This window comes from Bombus huntii, chromosome 3 (genome assembly GCF_024542735.1).
Source record: "Bombus huntii isolate Logan2020A chromosome 3, iyBomHunt1.1, whole genome shotgun sequence".
NCBI classification, from domain to species: domain Eukaryota; kingdom Metazoa; phylum Arthropoda; class Insecta; order Hymenoptera; family Apidae; genus Bombus; species Bombus huntii.
The window spans coordinates 15,476,925-15,500,350 of record NC_066240.1 but is presented as its reverse complement, the minus strand read 5'-3'; the positions used below and the strand labels follow the sequence as shown (position 1 = coordinate 15,500,350).

The 23,426-nt window shown below is 41.8% G+C and overlaps 1 protein-coding gene across 7 annotated transcripts in view; it reads left to right on the top strand.

Moving 5' to 3' along the window:
* Positions 1-23,426, top strand: part of LOC126863993 (zinc finger homeobox protein 4-like) — a 410,183-nt gene that overhangs the window by 7,688 nt on the left and 379,069 nt on the right. For all 7 annotated transcript variants that reach the window (XM_050614831.1, XM_050614828.1, XM_050614820.1 and 4 more), the window contains exon 2: positions 8,996-9,074. The gene's annotated coding sequence lies outside the window, so the exon portion shown is untranslated. The remainder of the gene's footprint in view (positions 1-8,995; positions 9,075-23,426) is intronic.

Genomic DNA, 23,426 nt, shown 5'->3' with positions numbered 1-23,426 from the left:
TAACTTATAGGTTGCCTTTTGAAACGTATGTGCGCGATCACGTTTGATAACACACTGTAGGAGAAAAAGAAAAAGGTGTGAATAAGACACCACGCGTTCACGATACGAATAAGCTGTGTGCGTGTTCCGCACGAGTGTAACGTTGTTTTTCCATACGTAAGTGTAACTAAAGGCCAAATACCGAGAGGGAAAGCTTCCAAAATTCAGATACACAGAAGCTGCTTAAACAGGCTCTTCTGAAAGACACTGGAACGTTGGTAAGCAGAATAGGTTAGGTTTCGTATAGGATGCTAAGGTGGACGGTCCCACAGGTCTGCTTGATTGCCGGTTAAAAGATCAGCGGAGTGTGACACGGCCGTTTCTCTCTGGCGGGCGCACACGCGTACCGGTGACACACGAGGACGAAGAAGAAGTAGGCGCAAGGGGAGGCGGAGATCGGTGGAGTAGAAGGAGGAGCACCCTGAGGAATCATGGTCTCTAATTTTTACGGTGTAGCCACATGCGCGCGTCCTGTGTCCCTATATTTACAAGTACAAGTAGCCGGTCATTAAATCCGATAATTAATCACAATCGTCTCTATTAACGGGGAAGGCTTAATTGCTGTTATCCACGCCGTGGTCCGCTAGGAAAGGGGGTAGCAGGAAGAAGGCAGAAGGCGGAGGTGGGACCAGCCCAGGATGTGACTGAAGAATGGGCCCGTCGATCGTCCACCTGTCTTTTCTTTTCTTTGTGGCGAACGCTTCGTTTCTCGCTAGCGAAACCAACGATTTTATGGTTTAGGATGTGACGCCCCGCGTGAAATAAACGCGCCGTGACCTTCTCTTGCGTTACACCATTCCCACGTTTGGTTTTCTTCCAGTGACGCTTCTTATAACATAAACGATACTTTGATACTTTGACGTTGATATTTTTGACAGTGGACAGTTATCTAACAAGCAGCGTCAATTCACATCGTTGATCTATAAATCAGATTATACGCTGTGTTATACGTTTCTAAATTTTTAATTCAAGCATATAGAGTGTATTGATCATTTTGACCACCTTCCCTTCAGGTGATCAAATAGTTAATTCAATACGAGATTGCTTTACCACAGCTTTACCGTAGCTTCTCTATAGCTTTGCCATAAATATTAAACGATACTAATAGAAAAACGTATGAGAGAGCAAGTCGCACGAAACACGTGAAAATAAACTTCATTTCTATGATAATACGTCGAAGCTTTCGAAGCTGGTCTGAAAGAAACGCGGTAAAAGGACAATCGTAAGAGTCGATGAAACCAGCACACCCGGCGGAATCTTGGTTCGATCGTGACGGAAGAATTCGATGGAAAGAAGTTGAATCTGAAAAGTCTGGACTAAGAGCAAACGCTGGATCGATTGCAAATTGCGATAGCACCGTAGCCGTTGTATGGCTAACCTGCGCAAAAGCAGAACCAGGCTTCTCGGTGACATTCGATCCACGCCGCTAATGTACGAAATACAGTGGCACACGACGTAAAGTCATTTTGATACACTTTAATGCACGGAAGCTACGGTATAGTGTTTACGTTCACCTAACTCTCACGAGGTAACGTGGAAGTTGTACGAGTGGTAGCCGGCTGTGGCTCGCTCGGAGGAATATGGCCACGCTGCCCGAGCATATATCCACCATGTATACATGTACGTGTTTCCAGACGCTGGTGGAACCGGCACGAATACCTTGGAACTATCCGCACACCGACGTCGATGCCTCGTACACGGCCATCTACTTACTTTAGTGGTCAGCGCGGAAGAAAAGAATTAGTTAGACGGGGGCGCGTCTCATCTAGGTCACCCACACTGGCTCCCAGCCATGCCCGACACTTACGTATCGCATATACATAGACGTACACACGTATTACACACACACACACTCGAGGAGCCTCATTACGGTGCCACGGTGGCGAGGGGTGTGCAGCAAAAGAGGCGAGCGTTAATTAAGAACAGACTCGCCACCCTCTAAGTAAGGAGCACTGACCAACCCCGTTCCCCGTCTTCCCCTCCACGAGCAGCTTACTTCCTACGTTCGACTCGCCTCTGCCCGCTTCATGCTCTCGCCTTCACCGTGGCCTCACACCCTTCCCTAACCTTCATTCTGTAAGAGGAAAAGCCGAGGATTGTGTAAGAAGACGGAAAATGAGGGAAATACGGGAAACGTGTAAAGAAGGAATCGAAGGTAGATGAGACTGGAAAGGGTGAAAAACGGTGGAGGAAGATAGACACACGGTGAATTAGCCGGAAATCTTGTATAATATTGCACAGGTTCGTCCCTGGAGAATATTTGTTTATATCGCAGTTTTCTTAATACGCCTGTCGTTAGAACATCACGATATTTTTTGAAGTTTTCGTTTAAAGTAGAGTGGAAATAATACTTTTACAAGCTTCGACGATTTGTAACTTCCAGAAAGAGATAGAAATTGTCCTAACTGCAATTAACTTAATTCCTTGGTTTCTAATGACGTCTTTGACGAAGTATGTGGCAAACATGCAAAAGATATAATCTGACACTAAACCGTAGCGTAATTTACAGTGACACAGTTTTCATTTTTTCGAATTAGCCCGTTTAATCGACCAAATACGTTATGAAAGTTTTCACGTAATCGTCAATTCGTTACGTTATAACAGGAAAAAGAAACAAAAGTTGCATCTTTGGAAGCTGAAGAATCGCGGTGAAACATAGTGGAAGGATGATCGGGGGATCTCATCGTGACAACACGAAGGCACACATGTTGCGAGTATCGCACAATGGCAGCTCCTCTTAGGCCAAAAAAAGTCACCCAACTGTTCATCCCCTTCTGAGCGTTATAAGCTCCCCCAACCAAGGGTGAGCCGTGGCCGATTGTTTCCAACAGGTTTGCCAGCTTTTGTTTCAGTCCGTTCTCATGCGCGCCGGAACTGGTCATTGCTCGAACCCTAAAAACGGTTGAACAATGACCTTCATGGCCGTTACATTGCACTGCAATAACGACCCCTATTTCCCAGAGTTCCGAGAGAAAGAGAGAGAGAGAGAGAGACAATGCGTAATCTGGATAGGATGGGGACTCATTCCACCGCTTTAAATGCTATGCCATCGGCGTTTAATCGTCGATTTTACTCGTTTCACGCGACCTTCTGTTACCGTTGCAATCTGTATAGAAAGCACGCGGATGAATATTTTGAAAATTAGTTTACTTCCACGATTTACTAGTTTTGACATATTATCGTTTTTTACCTTTCGATATATCGTAATCTAGTTATACCTAAATGTGTTTACACCCAACTGATTGATATATAAATGTTACGATACATATTTTTGTGGCCACCGTAAATGAACATGGAGAAAGGGTTTGACGCATAAAAGTGACGGAAATTTTTTTAACGAACCTTTTATCACAGAATCGTAGAGTCTGAAATGATTTTCATTCTCTGTACGTAACAAAATAATAACTCCACCTTTCGCTAATCTACCTACCATTGCTGGCAAAGTTACACGAACAATTTGATACGTTTAAAGAAGAAACTGTCGTGCCTCTCTTAAGTTCATGCCTTGGAGCGTAAATAGAAGCAAATCCGCTCTCGTGGCGAGGACAGTTCGAATTTGTTTCCAACAGAAATATGCTTCTCATGCGTTTTAATAGCTGTCCCTTTCGTATACCGGTGGCCTGAAATTCCGCGCAACTTCTTCATTTATTTGGCGGAAAGAACGGCTTAATGAGGCGAAAGGCTGACCCGTCTCTCTCTCCCGTCTATTGGCAGAGGAGAGAACGTCGCGTCCCTTATGTAATTGTTCGTCTCATCGAAGGATCTTCCACATTGTGGTGGACAGCTGGTTCCGCTCCGCGTATTTATGTGCATGGGAATCGACTGAAATGACGTTAACTGCTTTCTCATAATCGCGTTGACTTACGTGACGTCCGCACGTCACGACCATTACGATAAAACATTTCGCTCGTGTATGCATTGTGCCAGAATTATGCATGCCGAGGAATACGTGATTTCCTGATTTTTGTGCGCACACAATGAAACGTATTCTACCCGCGAGTCACCGGGGCTCGCTTGTTACCAGCATGGCGCTTCGTTAAAATTTGCTCGTATTACGGATCGAATGATTCGACGGAAACACTTTTACGACATCGACGAAAGTTTTGTCCACGAAAGAATAAAATAGAACTGTAGGTTTCATAACGAGGCATGTATTATGAAAAGTATTTCCGTGAAAAGATTTTTGTCACCGTATCGATGTATTAATATTTTATAGGCTTTAATTTATTTCAAACGATGGAGCAATGATTAGTACTTTATACAATCTCTCATTGTTCCAGTAAATTTTCTTTTCACCTAGTTGGTGTGTTCAGTGTTTGAAATTTATCCGAATCGTTTTCTTGCGAATAGGATAAGCAGAAATTTACTATACGTGCTGTACACGTATGTTGTATCGACAAACCTCGTTAGGACGTCGTTTTATTTACACGAATAGCGTCCAATAGTATTTATTGCCATAAACTACAAATTCAACGTATCAAATTAACGACGGCATATCTATCTAAATACAGCGTTTGAAATAAATTACAGCCTTTATGTTTCATAGAACAAAAACATATTCAGAGAAGTTCTCTTTCAACGAAGTGCATACTTCGCTCATTCAGAAGTGCAATATCATCAATGTGCAATGCTACCTCACTTGGAAAAGTAACGTATTTGCTACGTCTTCGCAGTGTTCGATAACTTTCCAACATCCACCCACAGACGATGAGAGGAAGAATGACTTTCATGGCCCCTCAAAATAATCTTCAATCGGCACAACCTCGACGACCTTCTACGACCTTCAAATGACTATAGACATCAGCTAATGTAACATAATTATTATTTCACGTTGAGTGTAATAATATTTGTTCGAAAAGCCAGTAGTATCGTACAGTTCAAACGTAAATTCTTTTAAAAACGATTATTCAACGATTATATTCGACAAAAATAATTATATATTAACGTAAAAAAGATTTAGAAACAATTATGACCACTTACGTAGCTTGCTAATTCTTCGAAACTATTATCGCGTCTTCGATGAATCCAACTATCCAAGATTTCTCTCTTTGTATTCGTCAATTCGCTGACGCTAGCTAGTTGAGAGGCACTGGGCGTGGAAGGCGCAAGCAGACAAATCCGCAAATTAAACAAACACCTTATTGACACGCTGATCCTTCGGCATAGAGGTATTCCTGGACCTAAAGTCTGTCGCGTGGGTGAGAAAGACAGAACGGAGAAACGATCGTCACCGCTCTCCCTCTCCCACGAGTCGTCGGGATAAGAAAGGCAAGGGGCGAGAAATCAAAGAGAGAAAAGGACGGAAAGAGACTTGGCAATCCGAATGAACGAACTACACCACATACAGGGTCTTAGCGGGACTTAACGAATATTGCCGTCGATATCCAGAAGCCCCCCGTACGACTCTTCTTCTTCTTCGTTCTTCTTCTTCGTCTCCTCATCCTGCTATCGAACTCCCTTTTGTCCCTGGACGGTAAGACGCGTTACCGAGCTTCGTCGCTCGATTCGACGAACGGCCGGGTTAATTTAACGCGCAAGTTAATTTGTTCCCTGAGATTTCGTATTCGAGGTGATCCCGACCGATGGTCGATTCAATATCTTTCTAGTTCTCAAATCCTTTCGAGCATTTGGCTAATCTGAAATTTGCCAGGACGAAAATGTTCTCTCCGTGTGTCGGCATGTAACGCTTAAAAGGAAGAGTAAAACTGACTTTCTGGTATAGAAAGATCTGAAAATCAATTTTTATTGAGATGGAATTAAACGAAGCGGATAGTGTCGTCGTCGATAAAATTTGTCAAGATCGTCATAAAATTAATCCTTCGCAAATTATTAAAGAGGATCGTGTTTTTTTAGTCGCTACCGTAAGTTCTCTCGTACATTTGATAGGAAAATTTCCCAGTAATTGGTCGATTCCGTGCAAATTGACTTCAGATTGCTACGCATCGTCCTATACCGTTCGAATTCGTCACACTCCGTGATTAATGTACCGAGATTACAAATAAATTGCTGAAATGTATGATGCTTAAAAAGACAGGGGAAAAAAAGGAACGGTACAGGAAAAGAAGCAGAAGGAACCGGCGAGAAAACAAGGAACGCAGGCTCGAGGAGGATTACATCGAATTACATGGAACGAGGACAATAAAACATCTCGGTTTCGCGTTCAACAGAAACGAAGGCTCCCAGTTATTTCGTTACGCCACTGTTTTCTCCTACGTACGTACAATGGACAAGAAGGATCGTGGTCGGATGGTTGGAAAGAGTCGGACGACAAGGCAGATAAATTAGTGCTAGTAATGAAGACTGAGTCCGGCGCCTGATTAAACAAACACAGGGAAACACAAATAAGTGAGAGAAGCGTGAGAGGGAGGAAAGGTGAACGCTTAAAGGGAACGAAACGCACGAAGGAAGAAAGGAGAAAGAACGAATGGGTGGCGGAAAGAAGAAGAATCTGCGAGTCTTGCTTTAGACCTTGTCTTATTTTGCCTCTAATTAACTAAAGTAGCGTAGTAAGCACGCTCGTAGACATTGCCGGTGACCTCTTTTTTTTTCCTGCCACGGTGTCTCTCACCTTTTCTCATTTATCTTGTTTTTTAAGCCTATTCCCGTATCCACCGATGCTTGTTGTCGGAGACGCCGCCGCCGAGGCCATCGACGACGACGACGACAAAGACGACGACGAAGACGACGACGAAGACGACGAAGCCGACGGAGCCGACGGAGCCGACGAAGACGACGAAGACGACGAAGACGACGACGACGACAACGACGACGCCGATGATGATGACCGTGTGTCACACGCTAGCCATTCGTAGAACGAGCGTTGTTTCATTTTCGACGCACGTCCTCAAAATGAAAATGTATGAGCGTGTATAATACATAGAGAATAGTTTTCGAGCGGGCCCGGTTAGCGGAGCATGAATCTCATCGAGGCACTCAAGGCTAAAGCTCTCGAAATTACGCGGGATGAATTAAAAATAGCGGTCACTAAATCGTGAAAACAAAATCCGGCCGGATTTATGGACGCTTTTTGAGGTTTCCAGTCACGAGCTATTAGTCGTGGACGTTTGCGAAAAATACCGAAAATAATCATCGGTCGTTACATGCTCGCTGGGGCTGACCAACTACCAACAGGCTCACGGATGAACGATTCTTTTTTAGTTTCTCCTTTTGCTCGGAACGCTTGTAAATTTGATTGTTACGGAAATATACGTATGAATAACGCGAGTTGGGCTATTAAGAGATCCCGAAAAGTTGTTGCAGAAGAATTCATCGAGAGTCAAAGTCTACCGATATCATGGTAGGATCGATATAAAAATACCGAAACTTTTTGCATAGAGGATAATATTTGTAGGTTGCGAGTACAGCGGTAAAAATTCTTTGGCTTCGATGCAGAACAATGATCTAAGAAAATAAAGATAGGACACGGTAAAAGAAATACGTTGTTAGAGTTCGAATTTAATAGTTAGCCGATGCTGCACCCTTTGTGTCGAACCAAACGAAAGATTCTTCGTTATTATTCACTATTACTATAATATAAGATCCAAAAATAATATGGGTACGTCCTTCTCGTTCTCTTACATATTAGTTAAATATAGATATCTGCTCTTAAATTTTCAGTAATATATCCTAATTTTAATGCATCTGAGAACATATTTTGTCTTCGTGATAACCTTATGCGATAATCTTCTCCTTGTGAGGAATGTGAGAAATGTGAAAAATCTATTACCTCGACAATAGGGCGATATCTTGCTATAGTTGAATACTCCTAGCAACTACAATAATCAGAAAATGAAAAGAACAGACTCTGTGTGGAGACGGTGGAGACGGGGCAAAATTTTCGAAGGAAAGAGAAGAAGACGCCAGGTGGTCGCCGGACGATGTCCGCCGCCGGCGTATCGTGGTGCTTGCGATTCAAATTATTTGTAATCCTCATTTTTTTAACTGACCGCCAGAGAGAGCGAATTAGCGTTCGTAACGCGTGAGTACTACACGGCCGAACGCGATCCAGCACGATGAGGACGCTAGGTGAAAAAATAAGCTTCGACGATAATAATTATTATCGAACCGGCCGCGAAATCTCCGTGGTCTGCCGCCTCCGGAGCCGGGGTAAAAAAGATACGAATCCGTGACGTTGGGCCGCCAGGCAAGGACGTTCAAGTTTAAACGAAAATAAAAATTCCCCTGTCCGATACTAATTATAGAATACCGCTCATCGAGCAAACGCCGCTTGAATTACCGATATACGGTGCGCCACTGGATTATACCGGGTGTTTGTAGGTGAATAAATTTAACGATGCGATGTAGACTAAATCTTTACGTAACGGACGATAAACGAAGAATTAATTAATAAAAAACGCAATAAGCCAACAACTGATCCTGCATTGTAAGACTGTCAAAAACAATTAGTACAGTATAATACAAGTACAAGTACAATATAATAGTAGTGCAATATTTTGACGAGGAAAATGTAAAACGCGTGAAAAAAATATTTTATATCCGCTAGTGACTCGATCCGAACTGGATCGATACAGGATTAATCGCGTGCGAGAGGAAGGTCTGTAACCGAAATTGGAAGGAACACCCGATAAATCGATACGCCGGTTGTATACCCCGTCTCGAGGAAAATTAATATTGTTTTTATCGACGAACAGCCGGGATAATTAGATCTCGGTATAGGCCTGTTTGCACGTCCACGGTCAGACCGCCGCGTAATCGAGGATCGATCTCTTCCCCTCTCTCCCCAATTGCCTCGTGACGCGTCGCAAATTTATTTCTCAACGAGGACGATGCGTTACGCGTTTCGAAGTTATACAGAGGCTTCGGCTCTTCGATCCAATCTACGCCGATGATCGACGATATTAACCGCAAACGACCCGCACACCTTCCGCGTCCACGACGATGTAGCACCGCGTGAACGCGACAGATTGGTAACGAGCGATTTTTTTCTGTCTTTCAGATTCGCGCGAAGAATGTGACGTCGGCAGAAACGAAACAGAGAGGCGGGAAGACTGTGCAGAACACCGATCCCCGGAATGGTGAGTTGGTAATTAATCAACCGTATTCGTTCAGGTGTTAATTACTTGGCTTGGTAATCCGAGTAATTAACGGTCGTTGAAGCACGCTTATCTCGTTCACGATTATTAGGATACATAGGTATTGAAGAAACGAGGTGAACTCGCAAGAAATCTAATTCAAAATTATACGAGTCTCTCTCTCGAGTCAAATTGATCAGCACCACTTTATACGAGTACATGACACACGATTAACATCAACCTTTTCGACAAACAAATTACTTACTACCATACATTTATTTATTGCAAAGCGGGACAATGGATACAAAGTGTCGGAAAGAAAAGAAAAGTGAAGAATGTAGGAAATGTAAGGGATGGACGGAATGTAGGGAATGCAAGGGATGGAAGGAATGTGAGAAATGTAAAAAAATAGAACGAACGGATCTCAAGGAAAAGTACAACAAGAACGGAACTATATTACTGCTGATTTCAACATATATCATAGTACACCACGTCGTCGCGAAATTAATCGTTTCTGTATTAATATTAATATCGTTCCATTACAACATTTCGTGTTAAACCAATAAGTATCCTGATACTTATGAACAGGGATTTACACGAGACCCACCTCGCGATGTGAATCATAGCGCGTTAGCCGTGGTGTGTCGCGTTTAAACCAGCCGCGCGCGAACGTATCACTCGGCAATCGATGGAGTTTTATGTCGCGAAACGACCGTCCAACGCCGGTTGTGTGTTGCATGCCCGAGCTTCGTGCGGAAGATCAATCCGGCATATAAATGATGACGTTAATAATACCGAGATAAAGCATTCCATGAATATAAATACGCGGCTCTCTCTGTTTGGCCGGGCGTTTCAGATTTCAGTGAAGTAGCGTTATTAGGGAATTCAGAACGACCTCGATAACGTTCCGCTTTTCGACGGAATTTACTCACAGAATTTACTTTTCGAAATTACCGAGAGATTACGGGAAAGAATTATTGAATCCGGGCTCGGCTGGAAATGGCGGACACCAGGCGGTATCGCCCGATCCGGTTTAACTTAATCTTAGTTCGATTTTCTCCGGGTGCGATTTTTATATGCGTACATTTAGGGCAGCCGAGGTCTGCGCTTTTCGAAGATCGATGCTTGTTAAGTAGCTGGAAGTAAATTGCAACTTGGGACTATTTTACTACATTGTGCCCGATTGTGCGCCGGTTTCATGTTGAAACGACTACCATTTGCCAGTAATTTCACTGCTCTAATTTCGTTCCATACGAGGAATACCAGAGAGTGAGTTAATCGGGATATACTTTCCTAAATTTGAATATCAATAAGTAACTTCGCGTATTCATTTATTCTTTTTTCTCTTTAGCATGGTGGATGTATTTTTGAAATTGATTTTTATTATTAAAAATTAAACGTATCAATTTTCCGCAATTTTTTTAAGCACAACGTACAATATCTTTTTTTGGTGTCCTTGGTTGGCGAATAAATTTCGAGCGCATGATATTACAATGTTTAACAATGGAAGACAAGTATTTCAGGTCGTGAAAGTGCTTGTAGTCAAAACCTGTAATTTGCATAACATATGCTACGTTACGAAGTTTTTGAAATATTGTTATGGGTACGGTGAGATACAGCTATCAATTTTACTAATTATGTAGGTATTACTCGAAGAGGGTTATATCGCAACAATGTTGAAAATAATTAAGGTGGTAACATTTTCTAGACAACTTTGTATATCCGCTTGCTTCTGATATTTAAAGTAAATTCCTTACAATTATTATGTATGACATATGTGTACATATATGTCCCCTTACAAATTTTTCCAATATAATCGTAGTAGGTAATCTGTTTTTGTCACGATAATTATCAACATGGGTACAATCCCTTCGTAATTCGTTGTACGGCAACGTTTCTATCTTTATTAATTGTTATTAATTATTCCAACGCAATATCTATATTATATTCTTACTTCTATATATTTATTTTGCACGCCGTATTCCAACCTGCGCTATATCCACTATGCTCGTGGGTATTTAATACCATAAAATTAACTTGACGTAAGTTGTCGTGGTCTGCCGTGACTAAAAAAAAAAAACAGTCCATGTCTATCCACTTTCGAAATCGTTCGAATAATTATAAATCGTAGCATATATCGCGAATCCCACTCAAACCTATCCCAACGAATATACTCTCGATCAAATCGCATTAATCATACTCGCATTTACACGAAAAGCCGAGGCACGAGCCACTTCCACGAGAAAGAACCTGTGCTGGTCGAGCAAACGGTTCCGGTCGGAATGATCGATCGGATTGGTAATAACGATCGAAGGAGGGTTCGCGCGAAAAGGAAAGGACCGGCGGTCGTGTGGAGAGTGCGAGGGAAGAAGGTTCGCGCGTCGAAGAGGGCCTCTTCGCCGCGTTCTAGCCCGGAGCGACGCGGAATCACTCAGAGCAGCGCCGGCCGTTACTTCATTTTTGCGGACCGTTTACAACGTCCTGTCCACTCGCGTGGCATCGTTGCTGGCATTTCGATGCATAATAAACGAGCAGTTAGCCCTGCTCCGTGGCTCACACCTCTGGCCCCTTCTTTTCTACGAGTCAAAGGGGGATGTGCCCCTCTCCAGAGAGCCGGCAGCCTCTTTTCCTCACGGTCGACCGTCAGGATCCTCCTTCTTCCTCTTTCCGACTCGCGCCCGTTCCGTAAGCTGCCTCTCGTTTGTAGACTTTCTTCTTTCAAGACGAGGCGCGCATAACGAGATGCGAGAGCGAGACCAAGCTATATCGTTGGCCGAACCGTGGAGAGCCGAGCGACTCTAACGAAAGGAAATCCGATTTGCACGCCGTGTTCAGAGAAACAGAGAGAGAGAGAGAGAGAGAGAGAGAGAGAGAGAGAGACTCTCCCGCCCTCTTTCGAACGCACGCCCACCCCTCAGGTACACGCCGCGCGCTAGTTTTCATGGAAATTCGTTTGCCGCTCGTTACGTGACGCTGGCATTTCCTTTGCCGGATTCTTGCTTAGTACGCCGCCCATTGCGACCTAGACAACTCTATCGAAAGACTTATTAAAGTTGTGCGCTGGGACCGATGCTGGAATTCGTATCTAATAGGAATGCCGACTCTTTTACCATTTTGGAGAATTTGGGATTTAGATGGTTTCTCAGGGATTTGCTCGAAGGTTACTTCTTTTATACAGTTGTCTTCGAAGGTTCTCGAAGGAAATTCCTGATATTGCGAATTTTTATCCGCATCTATGAATTATTGACGCCAAAACATATAGCACACGTAAAGCGCATGTTCCTACGACAAGGATTGTAAAAGTTGCAAGGGAATATTGAATCGTCTTCCGAGAGGATATTCATAAAATCGATTTAACGTTCCGATGATTATAAGCGATTAGACGCGACATTCGACGCACCATGCAAATTTAAATCGTTAATGAACTTTATGAAACTATAAAACATACTTGATAAATGTGCATCCACGAATTAATCATTCCTGGTATATTTTATTTTTTCTTTTGCCGAAAAAGTTAATTATACTTCGTAAGGTTATACATAATGTGGAATGACTCAGGAGTTCAGCGTGTCAACAGCTAATAGGCGATTTTATAATGACGATTATGATTATGACTATGGTTATGGTTATGGCTATTTATAACAAGCCATATCCACTCGGAGAGAAAGATCACGAGATATTGGTACATAATGATAATAATAATTATACTTCTTTATCGAAGTTGCATACAGTATACCTTAATAGAATCGATAGAATAAGAAGGAAAAGGGTGAAATATTACACTTCGCTCTAACCACCGTACGCAAAGACGTAATCGAACCTAACCCGACTCGTTGTAATGACGCAAAAACATAACGATTTACAATTTTTAAATGATGAACATCTTAATATGATTGATTCTCAGCTATACGCGCGTATAAAATTGTTTATATTTTTAATGTATTCTATTCACACATTAAATTCATCATATTATCTAGCATTCTGAGATATAATATATCGTATCTACCGACTCAGCTAATTTGAAACGTATTTCGAAGTAGAGAAAAATCAAAAGAATACTGTACTGAAATACCGAACCATTAACACATCACATTTCACATATATTCGCATTTCGCGTTGTATTCCACGCGACGAAAAAACCGACGTGAAACGCGACACACTGAACGAATCTTGTTACGATTTCGCTAATACGCATCAAACGAAACGCACTTGAACCTATCGATCGATGATCGATGCCACCTGCAGGACGCGGCAGTTGAAAAAAACTGGAAGCGGCGCGCATCGGAGCGATTATTTGCGCCGCGCGACGATAATGGATACGGAAAGGCGGTTTGAATCCGGCCGAATGGGCGTATGAATGGTCGCCGTTTAGCGTAATTATTGGCGCATTGTCTACGGCACAATACCGGCCGCGAAATTGGCATGCAAAAATCGGATGCGATCCTATTGTCGGCCATTGTCCGATCCGTGGCTGCGTGGCAGCCTCCCCGGGCTCTCCAGTTTTCGAATATTTCGCCGTCAATGCCGCCGATTCGTTCGCCAATCGAATTTACCTCGAACGACGCCAAAAGAAATTCACCGGTTCCACCAATTACGCGACGTTCCAACGTTTTTCTTCCTTTTTCCATTTTTTTTCTTTTTTTTTTTTTTTCGAATATTACCGCCAAACGCAACGAGACTGCGTTTCGGCGATGCGGTACGCGCAATTCTGTCACGTTTCGATCGATCATTTCAATATTCCAACTCTAACGACTCTTTCATGTTTCGACATTTAATCCGTTTGCTGAAACGTAGCTGGAAAATCGATATCACTGAACAATTTTAATAGAGTTGAATCATCCGACTTAATAATTTTCTTAGAAAAAATTCTGTCTCCTTATGAAGATTGCTTCTAGGAATTATTATCGAAATATTTGTTATGAAAATAAAAAGTTAGTACCGGAAAAGTGGAGCGGATAGGTTTAACTTCTTAGAGGATCGTGTACAAATTTCAGTGGGTCAGCCGATTTCGTCCTACTTTCTTCGATGTTTCCCAGAGTGGAAGTTCGACGACGAGTTACGTCGGCGCTCTGTTGCCTCGAGGTGAAAGTTCACGGATCGCCGTGTCGCAGACGCGTTTCATCGAAGAGAATTTTAGGCCTGCCGAATACGAGAGCTAGATTCGTGATGGCTGAAAAGGACGAGTCGAGAATTTGGTTGGTTATTAGGCAAGGGACGTCGGCACGATTCTAACTCTCCTTCGAACAGAGCAACCGCGGGCTTTTTGTGCGGTCAGATTGGCGGCCATTATGTCCCGAAATTGGGCCTTAATTGTGGCAGCGGTAATGAGTCGGGTTGCTCTAATGCAACGGCACCAGCACACGTTGTGCCTTAAAACTTGCTTCGGTTCCGTCTAACGGGTGATCTATCGATAAATTTCTCTTCTTAAACACGATGATAGAATTCTGTATTTTCTCAGATTTTCGTATTCTTTCTGATTCTTGAGATTGAAATCGAGTCCAGTGGATAGCTGGATAAGAATTTAACGTCGCATTTATCTTATTCGATTATTCTACACCGTTAATAGTCACAAACATTTATAATATAAGAATAATATAATAGTAGACATTTATGGATAGTTAAGACGAAGAAGAATCCTAAACTTAATAATGAAATTCAATTTGCAATTTTTTGTGGCAATGGTTTGTCTAAATGGTTGATGTGACGATGGTTTGTCTAAATTTCTGGATAACTATCGATCAATCGACGAATAAACGATCTCTAGGTTACTATAGACTTGACTTTTCAATTCGCAAAGAATCATACAAAAATATGTCAAACTTTTCTCGTGAGTATTATTGAAACCTTTATTAGATCCATACTTCATACCAGTATCGTAATTAATTCTCTATTATGTTATAGTACCCATATGTAGAATTACATAATACACATAATACTCGTTCAAACATACTCGTAACTTTGGCGCTCGCAAAGTTCTTCGATGGAAAACTTCTTACCTCTTTTTCCGTTTCTATTGCATCGATTTATTTTTCATTTTGAACGTCACGAGTATCGACGATTCGAATAATCGTTCAGCTACGTTCTGCTTCGGAATTAATGTGCAGCTAGATTATTTCAGACACCCGGTATAGAATAGAGAGCGGTAGGGAATACTACTATGTGGCGACGTAGCATTATTTAATTGCTCTTCCGTTGTTTTTTCGTCGCCAGATAATTTGTGTACCTGCCGGCGATCTCTCAGTTCCACCTGAACGTTCTCTTCTCTTCTTATCCTTCTCCCTCTCGTCGCCTCGATAGACCCGATCGCTTCGGGTTGTCTCGCTTCCACCGATTCCATAGGCTCCTTGGCTTCGTATGGGTTTTCTCGTTGTGAGAAGTCGGCACAAGGGGAAAGCAAAAGAGCAGACCAGCGAGAGAAAGGACGAGAAGGACGGGACGACCGGTCGGCCTACTCCTAATTGCGCGTAATTATCTATGGAGGCCAATTAACTCGGATTGGCTGGACGGATGATCCGCGACTAGCCCGAGGACTCGAACATCGTCCAAGAAGAACCTCTTTCGTCTCTTTACCTTGGCTAAACACACGCGAAAGCGGCCACGGAATCGTCCTCGTTTTCAGAATCTTCGCCCTCCTCCCTGCCTCTCATCCGTCGTCGATGCAAAACGCGAAAAGTAATTGCCGTAATCAATCATACGAAGTTACAGCAGTGAGTTAGAACTGAAGTGTATTAAGAGCGTATTGTTTTGCACCGGTGGTACGAAAGTAATTTGTTTCCCTCTAAACGAGTGTTCTTGTTGCGATGGTTTAATATTTTTGAGCCGATGCCGAGGCAGGATACAGCAGTTATTTTCTTTTCAAGATATAACAATCTCCGTGTAATTTTTGAAGTGTATCTACGTAGAATTTCGTGGACGAATTCTGTTGTACGAAAGATACGAGAAATTAGAAATTTCATTCTATGGCAATATACGAAATTAAGGATAATTAATTAACAGTAATATTTGTACGATTACGTATGGTGTATTATTTTATATTGTCCTTATCGTTCGTGCGTGTGAAATATCGCGCTTTCGAAAAGATACTAAAAGTGTCAAAGCTTTTGTTTAAGTACCTGCGAATACTTTTTTTTTCTTTTACAATGAACGTTAAATGATAATTTAACGTAGCAGGGAAGGAATGACTGGTGATTAAATATAGCAAAATATCCATTTATAGATATGCTCAAGTGTCGCCATAGCGCAGTTTCCAAGTGCAAACTTAGAAAATTTGCAAAAGGAGAAACTTTTAAAGAAACTGCGGAACAGAGGAAAAGCGTCCCTCGTTTCAGAAGTATTGTCTTCCTGATGTTTTGACAGATTTCTGTTTACCACCGAAAACTTCGTTCTTGCGTAACATCCTATATGAACACGCTGATAGAAATCATGAAATTCTTTCGGTCTATGAACTTCGAATATTGGAATGCTGCCGGCAGGGCCATGCTCAACGATTGGAAACAGTCGATTTATTTCTCTTCGATTTATATGAATGTTTAATACACAAAATTTCGGTCAACCAGCAAAATCCTCGTTGTCATAATTCAATGTAGGAAATATTTCCAAATGTAAATTTTTGGTTAGATTCGCATTTCCATTTGACATTTATTTATGAAACGTGTATCAGGGAATATTAGATTTAATAAAAACAGTTTATCGATCAGATTGTGTCTATAATAGCTACGACAATGTGCTTCGTATTATTGTTTGTTACTCGACATCAAACTACTGGACAGACTAGTTTGACAAATTGTTAGATTTCTAGACCTATACGAGACTCCTCAAAATTTTCTCCTAGCAAGAACTCTTTAATACCGTACGAATCAATTGTAATAAAGAAATCTGTAAAATCTTTTATCCTCGCGAAAGTATTTTCACGCTTTCATTTTTTCGCAAGCTCGAATGAGAACGAGGATGTCCCGCAAGGGATTCTAGCGAACAAGAGCGGTATGAGGAAGATGTTCGACCTCCTCCGGAGAAGATTGCGATATTAGCAAGATCTGTGATCGCGATGTTCCCACGTTCCTTTTACGATTTTTCTCCTTATATCGAGGAACGATTTAATGGCGGTATCGATGTTTTGTGCGTTTCTACGTTACATACCGTTTACCATAGCGCTGTTCTGTAATTGCATGCCTCTAATTACGCGTGCAGCACTGTGTCCCTCGCCCACCTTCACGGGTTTATTTGTTCTACCGTTTCCCAGAGCATCGGTACTAATACCCCGGGTGTTTGCAATCTCAGGCGATCATAAATAATCGCACGCACATTCGCAGCCGGTACTGGCACATACGTAATGAGCAATTAACGATCGAGTTCCTTGCTGGTAATTGCTTCATCGACGCGGAAAAGATGTTACGAAGCGGTCACTGCGCGATGCTTTTCCATATCTGCTGATCGTCGGCTACATCGCGGTCATGTTCATGAAAGTTGATGCCTATATAACTCTCGGCATACCACTCTGGCGATGCTGGATTATAGATTCTGAAATGCTTTACAGTTTGTTCGGTTTGATATCCCTGTTTCTTGCTGCGAGGATGTTAAGAGCAAAGGTTGCTTCTTAATCGAGTAAATGTCGTTTTTATCGCTAAAGGCTCCAAGTTTCTCATGTTTCCTTCGTAATATTAGCATGTTACACGATATAATTGGTTGAAAAGTAAAAACTGACGGGCAGAAAGTTAGTTATTTCTGTTGAGAAATTTTATATGTATCGTATAGTTCGTTCATCGATAAGTTTGCGTTAAATACGGAGAGGATAGAACTACCATACAATGAAACTAATAAGATAATACTAGAACTAGCTTAATTAATGCCAAAGAATAACCAAATAACCTTCTTTATTAAACCTTGGCTTTACTTCCATCTGATTAAATTCCTTTCTGTCTTCGTCGAATTCTTTACCATTCGTCGAGGATGCCTAAGTCTCGCTGGAAATTTACGATGAGCTAGCCCTTCGCCAGGAATAATACGTCTCCTTCCTAACTGCAGAAAACATATATTTATTTGGTCTTTACATAAGCCGATTCAGCTATTATTCCGTATCCACTTTTCAAGATTCGAATCCTCAGGGACTCGAAACGTCGAGGTTCTAACAGCGAAAGAAAGCGAGAGGGGAGGGGGTGGGAAGGAAACGCGTAGACGAGGACGAAGACAGCAGAGGATATGCGAAAAAAGAAAATCGTGGAGGTGGGGGGAAGTGACCGGATCGTCGAATGGCTGAGGGAGACGGGACAATTCGTCATTAGTAAACAAATAGTTTAGCGACCGATCGGGACAGGCCTACATAAACTAAACAACAATGAGGCCCGCGGCTCAGAAAGAAATACCGACTCGCTACCCTTCGAGGCGAAGCACACCTGGCTTCACCTTCGCAGCAGTTTACCTGCACATGGGTGGGTGTTGAAGAGGTCAGGGGCGTGTGTATCCGAGCCGGTACCACGCCACCACGCCCAGTCGCAGGACTAATAATGATTTATTTCACAAGCTTAACGATCTCGTCCGATTTAACCTCGTCCACCGGCCCCTTTATCTTTGTCTTTGATCGGCAACGGGTTGCGTAATAATCGTCGAGGCCACGCTTCTCCACGCTTCCTTTGATAGTCGTTGGCTTTTCATTTTCGGCCTTCGATCGATAGCCACTCTCACGATGATGTTTTCTCGTTATTCCGTCGATCGATGCTTTACCGATTGCATTTAGCGCGGTATGAATTGTATTCGATGGTCATGTAAGATTCGCGAATTCGTTTCGGTTTTGCAACTACTTTTTTGATTTCCTCCTTTGGTGGTTTTACTTAAAGCGTTATTCGAAACACTCTTGTTATGAAATTGCAAAATTGTACAACACAATCGCTTCCCACGGTGATAAAAATTAAATAAAAGCAGACAAACATCAGTTCCATGACGATGTAACGCTTTTTTTTTTTGGAAAACGCAGGGTATTTAGCAGCGTGGACACGTTCCTGATTGAGGTATCGGGTTTTAGTTCGACGAGGATCTCTCCACCTGACCGAGTCCGATCGGTGTTAAAAAGAATTTTTCAGATTCATTCGTCACCTCGAATTTCACAACGCGATCGACACTACGGACATATTTTCGGGGCGCTAGGGAGAAAGAAGCCTAACAGAGCAGTAATGTGTTTTAATAATACGATAATAGCCTGAAACTTCCAGTTTCTTCGATTCTGATCCTTCCTCCAGGAACGTTAAATTTTAGCCGATAAAAATTCGCCCCTTGATACTTTTAACACGAAACCAAGACACGTTTCTGCTTTTGTTTGGTCCAAATAAGACGAAGACTGGTTCTCGACCAACGCTCAGGCAATCGAGAGTATTTGTTCAGAAGATTCCTATCGATCTTGTGTAACCGTACATTTCACGTGAATCACGTTGAATTACCAATTGCCGCTCCATCCACCTAATCGTACCGATACTTTGTTTCACTTTCGATACTTTGGCAAAGTGCGATGTTTAACGGCTCGATTGGTCTTGCAGAGAAACTCGAAAGAAAGACGATATTATTAGGAATCAATGTTTTTAGCGATTAACAATTTTCTTATTTTCCTTGTATGTTTCAAGCTACAAATGCAAATCGGACACTATAGGGAAAGAGCAGGATAGGTCGAATCTTCTACCTTTTTTCAGGAAGGCAGTTTTTAAATTTGACAATTTTGTATCTAACATTTTTACGTCATATGAAATCGTAAAGTGACTCCTCCTACTTAAGCATACAGCGATATTAAGGTTAGAAAATCTACAAAAATATGCTTATAATATCTTCTCTTGTAATGTTTAGTCGTGATACGCTCGCAAAATTTAAACAGAAAAATCGCAAAATGATCTAAAGAAATTAAATTTGCCATTAAATATACCAACAACCCACCACAGTGTCGATCTTCGTTGTCCCTTAAATTTTTTATTTAGAATCAACACCAACGTCGACGTTAACGTCTCGTTTACCGCCTTCGCTGCCGTTATCTTCCAGATCGTGGTTTTCTCGTTCAAGTGTGCGCAATATGAAATATAAAAATCAGCCTCCCAGCCAAGGGCGCCCGGATCCACGTAGGACTGGTCGTCCCTTTGTCCACCTAAGATTCTTCGTCCTCGATCCTTCCTAAACTATAGGGAGAAGGAGCATCTCGATGGTCCCTGCGGCGAGATTAGCATGACAATGCGTTCACCAGCCACTCATTATGGCCGTTCGTGATCCAACGTTCCGTTGCGGCGTAAAACAAAATTCCAGCCCACGAAAATCTCGCTAGGCGATAGGGGTTGACACCTTCGATTCATCCGTTTCCGATGCTCCCCGTAACGCTCGTATGTATACCACCGTGTTCCTTTAGTCGTTCGTTTCATTTTTACCCCACCATTTCCTTCATTTTGTCTCTCTCTCTTTTTCTTCAGCCTCTATTACCGCCGACATCATCCCTTGTCCACCCTCTTCCAGGACAAGCTAGCCGTCTCCCACGGCTCTTCATTCTTTCGTTGAATGAATACCAAAGATGGATCGCTTCCCTCTCTGCACAGTCTCGCCGTGCTCGCTCTTTGTTGTCCAGAAATCGTGCGATTTTCGATGAATTGACGCGTCCCAACGAACGTAGTTTACACACGATCGCGACGCATAGGGATCCTTTAGATCGGTATCGATGCCTAGAGAATCGATCTATTCCCGATGGAACGTCCGCAGATTTTCGACGATCACGCTACGACACCGTGACTCTTTCTTCGATAAATAATGGTTCCTCACCTTTTCCTGGAACGATGATGGCTTAGCGTCTTCCGTCTTTTCGTTCGTTGTAATAATGGCTCTCTATTTGGAGATTCCTTATGGCGTGATATATGGTTGGAAGATGCAAAGTTTACGTGGTATTTTGGTTACCGAAGGTTCGATTGTATAAGTGAGAAAAAATTGTAGTTTGAGAAATCAGTGTAAAATATGACGATATACGCACTAGCCTCTACATGTTTGTGCAAATTCCTATTTTTACGAATATAACGAAATAGATGGAATCTGGGTAGAAAATCGTTTTATCCGCTATATATCATAGAAAGTACCTTGAATATTTTTACGTAAGCGTATATTCTGGACATTTTTCACCTTTAGATTTCGAGTAAACGTTTAAAACTCCGCGGTCTGATACTGATCACTGATAAAATTAAAAATGGTCTCTTTACGTTACTCAGTGGAGTAAGTTTGAAAGCGTTGAATTTCCTTAAGCAATTATCTGCAAGCAGTAATTTTCGTTAGAAACTGAAAACAGCGCGCGATCTTAAGAACACGAGATTTCAATCGGAATGGTCAGGACCGACGAAACACGCGAGAGATCTCGTTCCATCTTATTTGCATTCGCGTGAAGAGAAGTCCACTCCCGAGAGCATGATCGTCGAAAATCCGGCAGAATCTCAAATTACGATGATTCGACGAGCAGCAGAGTGCACCGCAGATGTCTGGGTAATGGTACATAAAGGGGATGCAGATAGAACGATACAAAAGAGAAGCTCGATATTCACGGGACCAAAGGGAGTATAATGCATATCCCGAATTTTTGGAAAACTCTCGTGCTAATCGACGTGAACGACACAATCGGGTTTACCTGATGGACGGTCCCTTTCGAACACCGTGAGAAACAGTGTTCCCAGTGTTCTGAAAGCGTCTCCATCAAGAGAGAGATAGAAAAAAAAGCGAGATGGAAAGAACATCTCGGTAGCCTCTTCGGGAAAGAATTAACCGATGAGAAAGGGAGGTAGGGCAACGTTAGAATGCATGAACGAAATCTCTCTTCTCCGCGTTTTTCTTTCTATACCTATTGTACTTTGCACTGATCCGCGTTGCTTTAGAATCATTAAGTGGAATTTTGTTTGCTATAGATCCTTTTTATCATAGATCGTTGCCAAGGAAGCATATTTCGTAGGTACGTTTGTTATTTTTAACGTGTAATTACGCGGAGAAAATTAAGAACTCTTAGGTAGGAAATAGGAAATATTAAAAAATTCTTCTAGAGAATTTTTGAAATTTTTAAATAATAAAAAGTAGAATAACTGTATTTTATTTATTTGATATTCTGTTTCATTCGTAAGAGACTTCGTTACTTCAGAAGTAATATTTTAATTTTGGTAAGAAGGCAGACAAAGGTTTTTCCCTAACTTATGTATGAACTGTGGTAATTAGAGATCTTATTTAAATTACTAATAAACGAAGAATTGAGAGAATCTTATAAGGGTACTTGGTATAAAGGAGAATCTTAGGGATGGTTGCGTCTTTAACAAGCCATTTGCTTCAATCCGCAACATGAAATCAAGGGTACTTCCTTAGAATGTCCAAGAAGATTCTTGAAAGTTGCTCGAAACCCTTAAGGAAAGATCTTGCTCATCTTTGATTGGTTAAAGAACAATGTAAAGTCGTTTCCTCTTTGCGGACGTTCTTAAGACTCGCTGAAGATATTGGTAAAGTAAACGGTTCAGACGGTAAAAATGTAGCAAAATGTACTTTTTATGCAACTCTTTATCTCATTCAATGTACAATCCGTATCTCTTAAATTTATTGGGAAATATAGATATTTCTTATGATTAGTAAGAAAATATTTGTTATGGAATACATCTTTATTTAATATATTATACTGCTTTAGTTTGAAGTACTTGCTACAATATTATCGAATCGTATTTATAACAAGTCCCCGATCAATTATTGGTAGAAATATCGAATTATTTTCATTTTAATATTAAATTATTTTATAGCGTTCAATAACAACGAAACCCAGAATCTTCAACGTCTTTTCCCTTTATGTCGTATTAACGTTTTCGTGTTAATTTCAAAACCATTTGCCTATATATTTCACAGTTACTATCACAGAAAATATGTGAGACATTCTAAAACATAAATAACTACGACTCAAATATCTCTGGCCGCGTTTTAATCTAGAATTTTTCTCGAATTAATACCGTTCGCAATTTCAACGTACGATCCAACCAGTTTGGATCATCATCTAGCACGTACTCTCACAGCTTTATCCTATCTTCTCGAGGTTCCTATTTCCATAACAATAGTCGGCGAACAATGAAAATTCACGGGAAGAATAATTAAGCTCGTGGTAATCGTTCGGCACGGACGATGGTCATTGCGACGCATCGCAGCATTCGCTCCCATTGAAACGGCACAGTAAGAATTCCCATCAGCTGTAACGGTTCCTTGAGTCTACCAACACTAGGGGTACATTAAAGGGAGGGTCTCTGGAGGGTGGCGAATTAATTTATGCGATAACGTACCGACACAGTACCAAGACTCGTTTCTTTGACCAGGTGATGACCGGTCCACAACGGCCGACCACCC